At 53.8% G+C, this 11,372-nt stretch overlaps 1 long non-coding RNA gene across 1 annotated transcript; it reads right to left on the bottom strand.

Moving 5' to 3' along the window:
* Positions 1-8,145: 8,145 nt before the first annotated feature.
* LOC135190850 (uncharacterized) lies at positions 8,146-8,879 on the bottom strand. The gene is made up of 3 exons (XR_010308655.1): positions 8,703-8,879; positions 8,430-8,498; positions 8,146-8,345 (listed from the first exon to the last, which is right to left on the bottom strand). It is a non-coding gene; the product is annotated as an uncharacterized LOC135190850 (long non-coding RNA).
* Between the last annotated feature and the right edge of the window lie 2,493 nt (positions 8,880-11,372).

Below are 11,372 nucleotides of genomic sequence, written 5' to 3' on the forward strand. Positions count from 1 at the left end.
GTTCAAAGAGCAGGGAGCAACTAAGCCTGACCCAGCCCTGATGGCAGCAAGCTCTGCAGTAGGATGTCAAACTGCTCCCCTCTCCCCATCACCCAGCCCCTCCCAGGGAGTTCAGCTGAGGTTGGGGGACGGTAGGAAGGACAGAGGCAGCAAGCTCCATCTAGTCCCAGAGCACAATCACCCAGTGCCTGAGAGCCAGAGCATGTGTGGACAGAATGAAGACAGCCCAGGACATGATCTCATATATGTCACTCTGCAACCTCAAATGGCTTAGGATGAGTCCCAACCTCCCCTCTTAGAATCACAGTATCAGGCAGGGTTGGAAGGGACCACAAGGAGCAGGCAGTGCCAACCCCCCTGCCATGCCCAGGGACACCCTACCCTAGAGCAGGCTGCACACAGCCTCAGCCAGCCTGGCCTCAAACACCTCCAGCCATGGGGCCTCAACCACCTCCCTGGGCAACCCATTCCAGCCTCTCACCACTCTCCTGCTCAACAACTTCCTCCTCCCCTCCAGCCTCACTCTCCCCACCTCCACCTTTGCTCCATTCCCCCTAAAGAACTCAAAGCCATTGCCCCTCATTCTGTCACTACAAGCCCTTCTAAAAGGTAGCCCTCCCCAGGTCTCCCCTAGCCCATTTCAGGTAGTGGAAGGCTGCTCTAAGGTCTCTCTGGAGACTGAACAGCCCCAACTCTTGCAGCCTGTGCCCACAGGGGAGGTGCTCCAGCCCTCTGCTCACCTTCGTGGCCTCCTCTGCACCCACTGCAGCTGTTCCATGGTCAATTCATGGTACCTGTTCAAGGTCAGTTATTGCCTGGCACCAACTTACTCCAGTTTCCATCTGTAGATCAGACCTAGGCAGTCAGGATTCTTTGGAGGTTGATGGTGAGGACCACACAGTAGGTAATAGCTAATCTCAGGCTGAGGCTATCACCCTCAGGAAAGAATCATAGAATCAGGCAGGGTTGGAAAGGACCTCAAGGCTCAGCCAGTTCCAACCCCCCTGCCATGCCCAGGGACACCTCACACTAGATGAGGCTGCCCACAGCCCCATCCAGCCTGACCTTAAACACCTCCAGGGATGAGGCTTCCACCACCTCCCTGGGCAACCCATTCCAGGCTCTCACCACTCTCATCCTGAACAACTTCTTCCTAATCTCCAGTCTGAATCTCCCCATTTGCAGCTTTGCTCCATTCCCCCCAGTCCTATCACTACCTGACAGCCTAAAAAGTCCCTCCCCAGCTTTTTTATAGGCCCCTTTAAGATAGTGAAAGGTCACAAGAAGGTCACCTGGGAGCCTTCTCCTCTCCAGCAATGAGCACCCCTAGTTATGGCCCAAAGAACCTACTCCTGATCACTGAGGAGAGCTCCTAATGCAGCTCCCACTGCACAGCAGGCAGTGGTGCATGGTCTGAGTGGAGAATGGTTTCCACTGTGACCTGGTTTAGCACATTAGAATCACAGAATCATAGCCTGGGACCTCCAGAGATAAGAATGAGGCCAATGCCTCTGCCAGGGCAGCACCACCTAGGGCAGGTCACACAGGAACACTTCCAGGTGGGTTTGGAATCCCTCCAGAGAAGGAGACTCCACCACCTCTCTGGGCAGCCTGCTCCAGGGCTCAGCACCCTCACACCAAAGAAGTTTCTCCTTATGTTGAGCTGGAATCTGCTGTGTTTCAGCTTGTGTCCCCTGCTCCTGACTCTTGCCACAGGTCACAGTATCACAGTCTCACAGTATCACAGTCTCACAGTATCACAGTATCACAGTGTCACAGTATCATCAGGGTTGGAAGAGACCTCACAGATCATCAAGTCCAACCCTTTAGCACAGAGCTCAAGGCCAGACCATGGCACCAAGTGCCACGTCCAGTCCTGCCTTGAACAGCTCCAGGGACGGCGACTCCACCACCTCCCCGGGCAGCCCATTCCAGTGTCCAATGACTCTCTCAGGGAAGAACTTTCTCCTCACCTCCAGCCTAAATCTCCCCTGGCACAGCCTGAGGCTGTGTCCTCTTGTTCTGGTGCTGGCCACCTGAGAGAAGAGAGCAACCTCCTCCTGGCCACAACCTCCCCTCAGGTAGTTGCAGACAGCAATGAGGTCTGCCCTGAGCCTCCTCTTCTTCAGGCTAACCAATCCCAGCTCCCTCAGCCTCTCCTCGTAGGGCTGTGCTCAAGGCCTCTCCCCAGCCTCGTTGCCCTTCTCTGGACACGCTCAAGCATCTCAATGTCCCTCCTAAACTGGGGGGCCCAGAACTGAACACAGCACTCAAGGTGTGGTCTAACCAGTGCAGAGTACAGGGGCAGAATGACCTCCCTGCTCCTGCTGGCCACACCATTCCTGATGCAGGCCAGGATGCCACTGACTCTCTTGGCCACCTGGGCACACTGCTGGCTCATGCTCAGGTGGGTATCAATCAGCACCCCCAGATCACAAGCTCTGCAGCAGCTTCCTCACCCACCTCTCTCCACAGGCACAAGCCCTGTCTCTGTATCTCCAGAAGTTCCTGATGACTCCATGAAATATCTGCATGCCCTCCAGTGCTGGGAAGAAAAGATCATTAGGGAATGGGAGGCTTCCAGGCACTGTGGCAAGAAGAGTTGATATGAAATGAGCTGCTTCAATGAGACAGGCAAGTCATAATCAGCATTGCTAATCTTCTCTGGAGTTGGAGATGTACAAATTAACAACACAGGCCCCAAAATGACTGCTGTGAGATTCCCTTACACGTATTTCTCAAGCAATTTGCACAAAGACCTGCCCAATTACTAGTCCCCAGCTAGCAGCTAACACAGCACCAGCAGCAGCCTGCCCTACAGACAGCACAGCCTGCAGAGCATTTGTGTGGCTTGGGACAGGGAGAGAGGTTCAATGCTTGGGTAGAAGAAGGTTCAAGGGGGGATTGGTCCACCTCAGTCACACCTGGGTGTGTGGTATGGATTAGTAGTGCAGTGAAGCCTGAGTTTCCAGAGCTGAAGCCAAATGCTGCCTGCCTGTTCTCTGCTCTGAGCATGTCACTGCTCTCTTGGTTGTAGGATGGACAGCACAGCTCCAAAGAGCTGTGCAAGGATCAGAAGTGCATGAACACATGCCCAGCTCTGCAGCTGGGGCCACTCCTGAGGTGGCACTGAGCCTTCCTGCACTTGTGGACACCCATGAGATGGAACTGAGCTTTCTGGCATCTAAGGTCACTCCTGAGATGGGACTAGGCCTTTCTAAACCTATCAGCACCCCTGAGATGGGGACTGAGCCTTCCTGCACTTGTGGACACTGCTGAGGTGGGATTGAGGCTTCCTTCACCTATGAATGCTCCTGAGATGGGACTGAGCCTTCCTAAACCTATCAGCACCCCTGAGATGGAGACTGAGCCTTCCTGCATTTATGGACACTGCTGAAGTGGGATTGAGGCTTCCTTCACCTATGGATGCTCCTGAGATGGAACTGAGCCTTCCAGCACTGGGACCACCCCTGAGATGGGACTGAGCCTTCCTAAACCTATCAGCACCCCTGAGATGGGGACTGAGCCTTCTTTCACCTATGGATGCTCCTGAGATGGAACCAAGCCTGCCATCACCTACTTCTGAGATAGAACTGAGCCTTCCTGCACCTATGGTATCTCCTGAGATGGAACTGAGCCTTCTAGCACCTAGGGTCACCCCTGAGATAGAACTGAGCCTTTTGGCAGCTGAGACCACTCCTGAGATGGGACTGAGTCTACCTGAACCTATGGGCACCCCTGAGATGGAGACTGAGTCTTCCTGCACTTATGGATACTGATGAGGTGGGACTGAGCCTTCCTGCACCTATGGATGCTCCTGAGGTGGGACTGAGCCTTCCTGCACCTATGGATGCTCCTGAGGTGGGACTGAGCCTTCCTGCACCTATGGATGCTCCTGAGGTGGGACTGAGCCTTCCTGCACCTATGGATGCTCCTGAGGTGGGACTGAGCCTTCTAGCATCTGGGGTCACCCTGAGATAGGACTGAGCCTTCCAGCAGCTATGGTCTGGTGCTGCCTGGGGCCAGGGCAGGTTCAGAAGCCTGGAGCCAGGGCAGGTTTAGCAGCCTGGGGCCAGGGCAGGTTTAGTAGCCTGGGGCCAGGGCAGGTTCAGAAGCCTGGGGCCAGGGCAGGTTCAGCAGCCTGGGGCCAGGGCAGGTTCAGCAGCCTGGAGCCAGGGCAGGTTTAGCAGCCTGGGGCCAGGGCAGGTTCAGCAGCCTGGGGCCAGGGCAGGTTCAGCAGCCTGGGGCCAGGGCAGGTTCAGCAGCCTGGGGCCAGGGCAGGTTTAGCAGCCTGGGGCCAGGGCAGGTTTAGTAGCCTGGGGCCAGGACAGGTTTAGCAGCCTGGGGCCAGGGCAGGTTTAGCAGCCTGGGGCCAGGGCAGGTTCAGCAGCCTGGGGCCAGGGCAGGTTTAGCAGCCTGGGGCCAGGGCAGGTTCAGCAGCCTGGAGCCAGGGCAGGTTTAGCAGCCTGGGGCCAGGGCAGGTTCAGCAGCCTGGGGCCAGGGCAGGTTCAGCAGCCTGGGGCCAGCTCAGCCTTACCAGGCAGCCGCTGGCAGAGCATCTGCTGGCTGAGAGATTCCAACAGTTCAAGTGCTGCTGCCAGGTGAAGACAGAGAGAATGATAAATGGAGAACAGATAAAGGAGGAGACAACCTCATCAAAGATAACAGCAGTTTCTGGTGACATTTTAAGCTCCTTTTCCTGTTGGCTCTGCAGGCTCTCTGCCCTTTCATGAGCATTCAGCTCTGTTTGGACAATATTCTTTAAACTGGGAGGCTTTGTTTGTTTCCCTTACTGGAAACTAAGGACCTGTGGTGTGTGGGGGGTGCTTGATGAAATCATCACTCTTCACTTAAAGGACTGAAGGCCTTCATCCAAGTGCAATCAAAGGGCAAGGCATGGACTGCCTTGACCTCTGGTTTGAGAGAGCACCAAGAAACATCAGCATCTCAGGCCTCTGCATTGTTTAGCATGTCAGGAAGGAACAGAGTCCCAGCAACAAGGTCTATTTATCAGTCCACCTGTCAGACAAATAAAGCAGTTTGGATTCAGCAGCAGCAGCCAAACTCTTATCTGAAGCAGCATCTTGGGCTGGACTAATCTCCCCAGCACAAGGCATGGGCAGGCTTGGCTGACTTGGTGGTAGGAAAGGAGAAGGAGATGGAAACTTATTGAAGGTGGAGGCTTGGGGTTGGTGATAACAATGCACAGTCCAGAGGAACTGCTCAGGGTAAGGAAATAAAGTCTCCTTGATTTAATGACATTGAGCTTTTGGGAGGAAAGTCTGGGGAAGAGGAGGCTGAGAGGGGATTTGATAAGTCTGTAAGTATCTGAGGGATGCCAGGAGTGGGGGACAGGCTCTGCTCACTGCTCCCTATGATAGGACAAGCAGCAATGGGTGCAAATTGCAGCAAAAGAGGTTGCAGCTCAGCACAAGGGCAACTTCTTGACTGGAAGGGTCCCAGAGCCCTGGCACAGGCTGCCCAGCGAGGTTGTGGAGTCTCCTCTGGAGCCTTTGCAGGCCTGTCTGGATGTGTTCCTGTGTGATCTGTGTCAGACAGCATTGTCCTGCTCTGGCAGGGGGTTGGACTGGATGATCTCCTTGGGTCCCTTCCAACCCCTAACGTCCTGTGAGCCTGTGAAGGTCCTCACAGTCTCAGCCACAACTAATTGAAGAGTGCTGGCCATGGGCTTGTCTCTTTTTGGCAGAACCCCAGTTACAAGGTGGTCATTTACTGTGGGTCAAATCACCAGGTTGTATCTGTAGCCTCCTCTTCTGCACCACTTCTTCCACTGGGGTCAACACTGCCCCAAGGATGTTCCATCTTGAGACAACACAACCCAGAGAGTGAAAGAGCAGACGCCAGAGGAAGCCCAGAGAGGGAGAGTTTGGAGTGAGCATGGCCTGTGGCTCAAAGCTGAGCTGGAGGTGACCCCAGGGTGCTGTGCAAAGGGTGGGCTGAGGTTCCCCTGAGGGCCAGGTCTCCTCTCTTAGCTGCCAAAGGCTGGCAGCACAGGTGATGGTGCTTAATGTGTTTATCCTCTGTTGCAGGAGGTGCCACAGCTCATTTCTGTTCAGGCACCTTGTGTGCATGATGAATGCCCTTTAATGGCTGCACTATTTAGTGCTTAGTGTAAAGCCACTTGCTCCTAATGCCTTGCACTTGCAAAGTTATGAAGCTTGATTTATGCCTGACTGCAGAGTTGACAAAGCCACACCAGTCCCCAGCCCAGGTAGCTGCATGGCAAAGATCTAAGGGAGGGAAATCTTTTCCAGCTCATCCTGCCTGCTAGACCTTGCCACCAAGGGCTGCCATAGAGCTGTTTCTGTTGGAAAAGACCTTTAAGAGCACTGAGTCCAACCATTCTCTAACTCTACCACGGCTGGTGCTAAACCATGGCCCTCAGCACCACATCTCTGTCTTTTCAACACCTCCAGGGATTCAGTGACCTCTCTGAGGAGCCTCTTGCAGTGCTTGAGAACCTTTCAGTGAAGATGTTTCCTCTGATATCCACTCCAAACCTCCCCTGGTGCAACTTGAGGCTGTTTCCTTTTGTTCTATCACTTGTTCCTTGGGAGAGAGAGAGACCAACTCCCACCTGGTTCCAACCTCCTTTCAGGCAGTTTAGGCAGTTTAGTTTCCTCTAAACAACCCCCAAACCAGCTGGAGCTACATTAGTCACAGGCTCCTTACACCTTCCTCTATACCTTTTCCCACATGTGTTCAGCATCAGCTGCAGAAACTGTTCCCAGCCAGAGAAGTCAGCAGCAAAACTCTCTGCTTCTGCCTTTCCACCCTCACCACGACCACGTTCTGTGCTTTTCCACCCAAACCTCAGAGGAGCTGAGAAGAGAGAAAGGATCCTGAAGGGAGAGAGGGAGGAGGCACCTGCCTGGATATTAAAGTCATAGAATCATAGAGTTTCAGAAAGGCTTCTAAGGTCATTAAGAAGTTCTTCAGCATGAGAGTGGTGAAGCTCTGGCATAGGTTGCCCAGAGTGGTTGTGGATGCCACCTGCCTGAAGGTGTTTAAGGCCAGGCTGGATGAGGCCTTGGGCAACCAAGTCTAGTTGAGAGGTGATGGATTAGGTGGTCCCTGATGTCCCTCCCAACTTCTGCCACTCTATGATTATGATCATCAAGTCCAACCATCAGTCCAACACCACCATGCCCACTAAACCATGTCCTCAAGGGCCACTTTGAACACCTCCAGGGATGGGGACTCCACCTGGGCAGCCTGTGCCATTCCCTGACCACTCTATCAAGAAAGAAATTGCTCCTAAACCTGCCATGGTGCAACTTGAGGCCATTTCCTCATGTCCTTGATACCAGGGAGAAATGGAGGGAGGGGACAGGCTCTGCTCACTGCTCCCTGGCATAGGACAAGCAGCAATGGGTGGAAGCTGCAGCACAGGAGGTTCCAGCTCAGCACAAGGGCAACTTCTTGCCTGGAAGGGTCCCAGAGCCCTGGCACAGGCTGCCCAGAGAGGTTGTGGAGTCTCCTTCTGTGGAACCTTTGCAGGCCTGTCTGGATGTGTTCCTGTGTGCCCTGAGCTAGATTGGATGGTCCTGCTCTGGCAGGGGGTTGGACTGGATGATCTCTTTGGGTCCCTTCCAACTCCTGACATCCTGTGAGCCTGTGACCCTCACCTGGCTCCAGCACCCTTTCAGGAGGTTGCAGAGAGGAGTAACACACTCTAGGTTTGGGGACACTGGAGAGGAATTCATCAAACCATAGAACAGTCTGGTTTGGAAAGGACCTCCAAAGGTCACCCAGCCCAACCTCCTCAACTAGACAGCCTCAACTAGCTCAGGTTGCCCAGAGCAAAGGCCCATCAGAGCTCCAGGCTGCCAGCCTGGTGCCCCACGTGCTGGGCCAGGCTGTGTGCCAGGCTGTGGAGCTGTGTGATTGTCACAGGCATGCTGAAATGCAGCTCAGCTCCTGGAAGAAGAACAAATCTGATTTCTTGGAGGGTTGCTTGCTTAAAACCCAGGGAGTAACGTCAAGAGCAGGGCAATCCACTCCCATCACTGTCATTTACTTTGTGCTGCTGGTGGTTGCCTGGGGAAGGTGGAGGGGGGGGGTGGGGGTAGGGAAAGGAGGCAGAGATTTGAAAGACAGTGCTAATTTAATTTGCCAGTATGAATAAAGATAAGAGTGTAGAGCATGTTAATGAAGCTCCAGTATCACATCATTCACATGCAAGGGAAACACTGCCTGGCTCAGATCATGATTGTCTTTTCCCACATTCAAAACTGATTAAACCAGGATGAGGGCATCTCATGATAAGCCCTCCCAGGAAAGGCAATGTTCTTCCAGGGAGGTTAGAGAAGGTTTGGAATCAGCTGTAGGGGGAGAGAGAGATGCCTGTTGTCATGGTCAGTTAGAGGTATAGATTCAAGTGCCCTCACTACAGCAGCACACTTTACCTGCTTGCATCTCTTTTAGCTTGGTTGCACAGCCTGGTGGGATCCTTTCTCTCTCCTCATCTCCTTCCTCTGGCAATTGACAGGAGGAAAAAAAAAAAAGGAAAGAGAGGAGAAAATAACCTAAATGATGCTAAAAATACATATTACCAAAACTGTGCTTCAAACCCCAGGGAGCAAATGATGCCCCTAGAAGAAGGTGAAAGATTTTCTTCCCTGTTAAGCAAATTAGAATTGAGAAGGGGAAAAAAAACCCACCAAACACTAATATCAAACCTCTCAGCAGCAGATGAAAGCTCTTTGCTGGCTCCCTGGAGCAGCTGGGAGGCTTCCCAGGCATCAGGTCCTGGCTTCATACAGCAGGTATGGTGTGCTCTGTCTCTGTAAAGAGATGACTCTGCTCCTTACAGATGTGAAGGCTTGCCATGGAAGCATGGAAGTCCAGAACCATGGAAACCTAAAATCACAGAATCAATTCAAGAGAGAGGTTGAGTTGCTGGAAGGTGTTTGGAGAAGGGCAGCAAGGCTGGGGAGGGGCCTGGAGCACAGCCCTGTGAGGAGAGGCTGAGGGAGCTGGGGGTGTGCAGCCTGCAGCAGAGGAGGCTCAGGGCAGAGCTCATTGCTGCCTGCAGCTGCCTGCAGAGAGGCTGTAGCCAGCTGGGGTTGGGCTCTGCTGCCAGGCAGCCAGCACCAGAACAAGGGGACACAGCCTCAAGCTGTGCCAGGGCAGGTTCAGGCTGGATGTTGTTAGGAAGTTGTTGTCAGAGAGAGTGATTGGCATTGGAATGGGCTGCCCAGGGAGGTGGTGGAGTCTGTGTGGCTGGAGGTGTTGAAGCCAAGCCTGGCTGGGGCACTTAGTGCCATGGTCTGGTTGGTTGGGCAGGGCTGGGTGCTAGGTTGGGCTGGCTGAGCTTGGAGCTCTCTTCCAACCTGCTTGACTCTAGGAGTCTATGAATCAATCACAGAATGCATCAGGTTGGAAGAGACCCTCAAAGGTCATCTTGTCAGGGACACCTCCAACTAGAGTAGGTTGTTTGGCTTTTTGGGCTGGCTGTGTACATCATCAAGTCGAGGTGGGGCAGAAGTCCTGCTCTCTGTTAGGCTCTCTGGGCTCCCTATTGTCACAGCCTCACAGAGTCACTGTTGGGTTGGAAGGGACCCTCAAAGGTCATCTTGGCCAATTCCCCTGCAGTCAGCACAGACATCTCCAGCTACATCAGGCTGCTCAGGGCCCCATCAAGTCTGACCTTGAATATCTCCAGGGATGGGGCCTCAACCACACCCTGGGGCAGCTGTTCCAGTATTTCACTACCCTCACTGTGCAGAACTTCCTCCTAATGTCCAACCTAAATCTCCCCTGCTCCAGTTTCAAACCATTGCCCCTTACAGGCCTTCCTAAACAGTCCCACTCCAGCCTTCCTGCAGGTCCCCCTCAGATACTGAAATGCAACTCTGAGGTCTCCCCAGAGTCTTCTCCAGGCTGAACAGCCCCAACTCTCCCAGCCTGTCCCCACAGAAGTGGTGCTACAGATTCTGAAGGGGGCTACAAGAAATCTGGGGAGGCACTTTTCAGGATGTCAGGTTGGATGTGAGGAAGAAGTTCTCCACCACGAGACACTGGCACAGGTTGCCCAGGATGGTGGTGGAAGCCTCATCCCTGGACATCTTTAAGGCTAGGCTGGATGTGGCTCTGAGCAACCTGATCTAGTGTGAGGTTGGCAGGGAGGTTGGAACTGGATGCTCCTTGAGGTCCCTTTCACCCTTGGCAATTCTATGCTCCTGTGAACATCAATCACCTCTCAAGCCACCCTTGATCTTGATTTGACTGCATGGGGAAGATGGATTTGGCCTAGCCAATGGCCAATGGGGTGGAGAAGCAGATCGGGGGGGGGGTTAGAAAAGGAGTAGAAGCACTTTAGTTGATATATAAGCAAAGACCATCAAGGCATGGAGGGGAATGAGCCACGAGTGCCTGACGAGGAAGCCTGGGCGTGTGCCTGCGGTGCAGGTCAGGCTGCTGTGGGGCATGCAAAGCCTTCACTGTAAGACAGTTTGCTGCAGGATGACTCAGCCCCAGAGGGATGTCACAACGTGAGTCACACACTCTGAGCTCCCCTGGGCACTGAGATGTCTGTTTTGTGCCTCTCTGAGGTTGTCCTTAATTGCCAAAATTGCCCAGGCTGAAAGCCCCCTTCGGGACAGGAAATTACAGAGCAAGCAGCTCAAATCTGTGCCCTTTCACTCCAAAACGTCCCCAAATAATCATCCACCTCCATCAGCTCTCATCACAGCAAGCTTCAGGAGAAGCACTGGGCAGAGGTCTTGGCCCCAGTGCTCAGCAGCACCACACTCTGCTGCCAGCAGGACACAAGGACTTGGTGTGTGGCACAGACTGAGCGCAGGTGTGGAGGGAGGCTTTCATTTAGCCACCACTGCTCTGGGCCAGGGAACCATCACTACTACTTGTCCAGGGAAGTGATGGAGTCACCACCTCTGGAGGGGTTCAAAAGACATGCAGACATGGCACCCTGGGGTGTGGTTTAGTGGGCATGGTGGTGCTGGGTGGATGGTTGGGCTTGATGATCTGAGAGGCCTTTCCTAAATCTTAATGATTCTGTGATGCTGCAGCCCTCAAAAGGTTGTTTTAATCCAAGGGTTTTAAGGACTGCAGCACAGAGGACTGGAGTGCACCATCAGCAGGTCAGCAGATGGCACCAGGCTGTGTGGCACAGTTGACTTGGTAGAGGGCAGGGATCCATCCAGAGGGAGCTGGGCAGGCTGCAGAGCTGTGCCCAGGCCAACCTCAGGAACTTCAACAAGGCCAAGTGCAAGGTCCTGCACCTGGGTGGGTGCAATCCCAAGCACAACTCCAGGCTGGGTGGGGAATGGCTGAGAGCAGCCCTGAGGAACAGGACCTGGGGGTCTGGGCTGATGAAAAGCTCAGCA

This window comes from Pogoniulus pusillus, chromosome 37 (assembly GCF_015220805.1).
Source record: "Pogoniulus pusillus isolate bPogPus1 chromosome 37, bPogPus1.pri, whole genome shotgun sequence".
NCBI lineage: Eukaryota > Metazoa > Chordata > Aves > Piciformes > Lybiidae > Pogoniulus > Pogoniulus pusillus.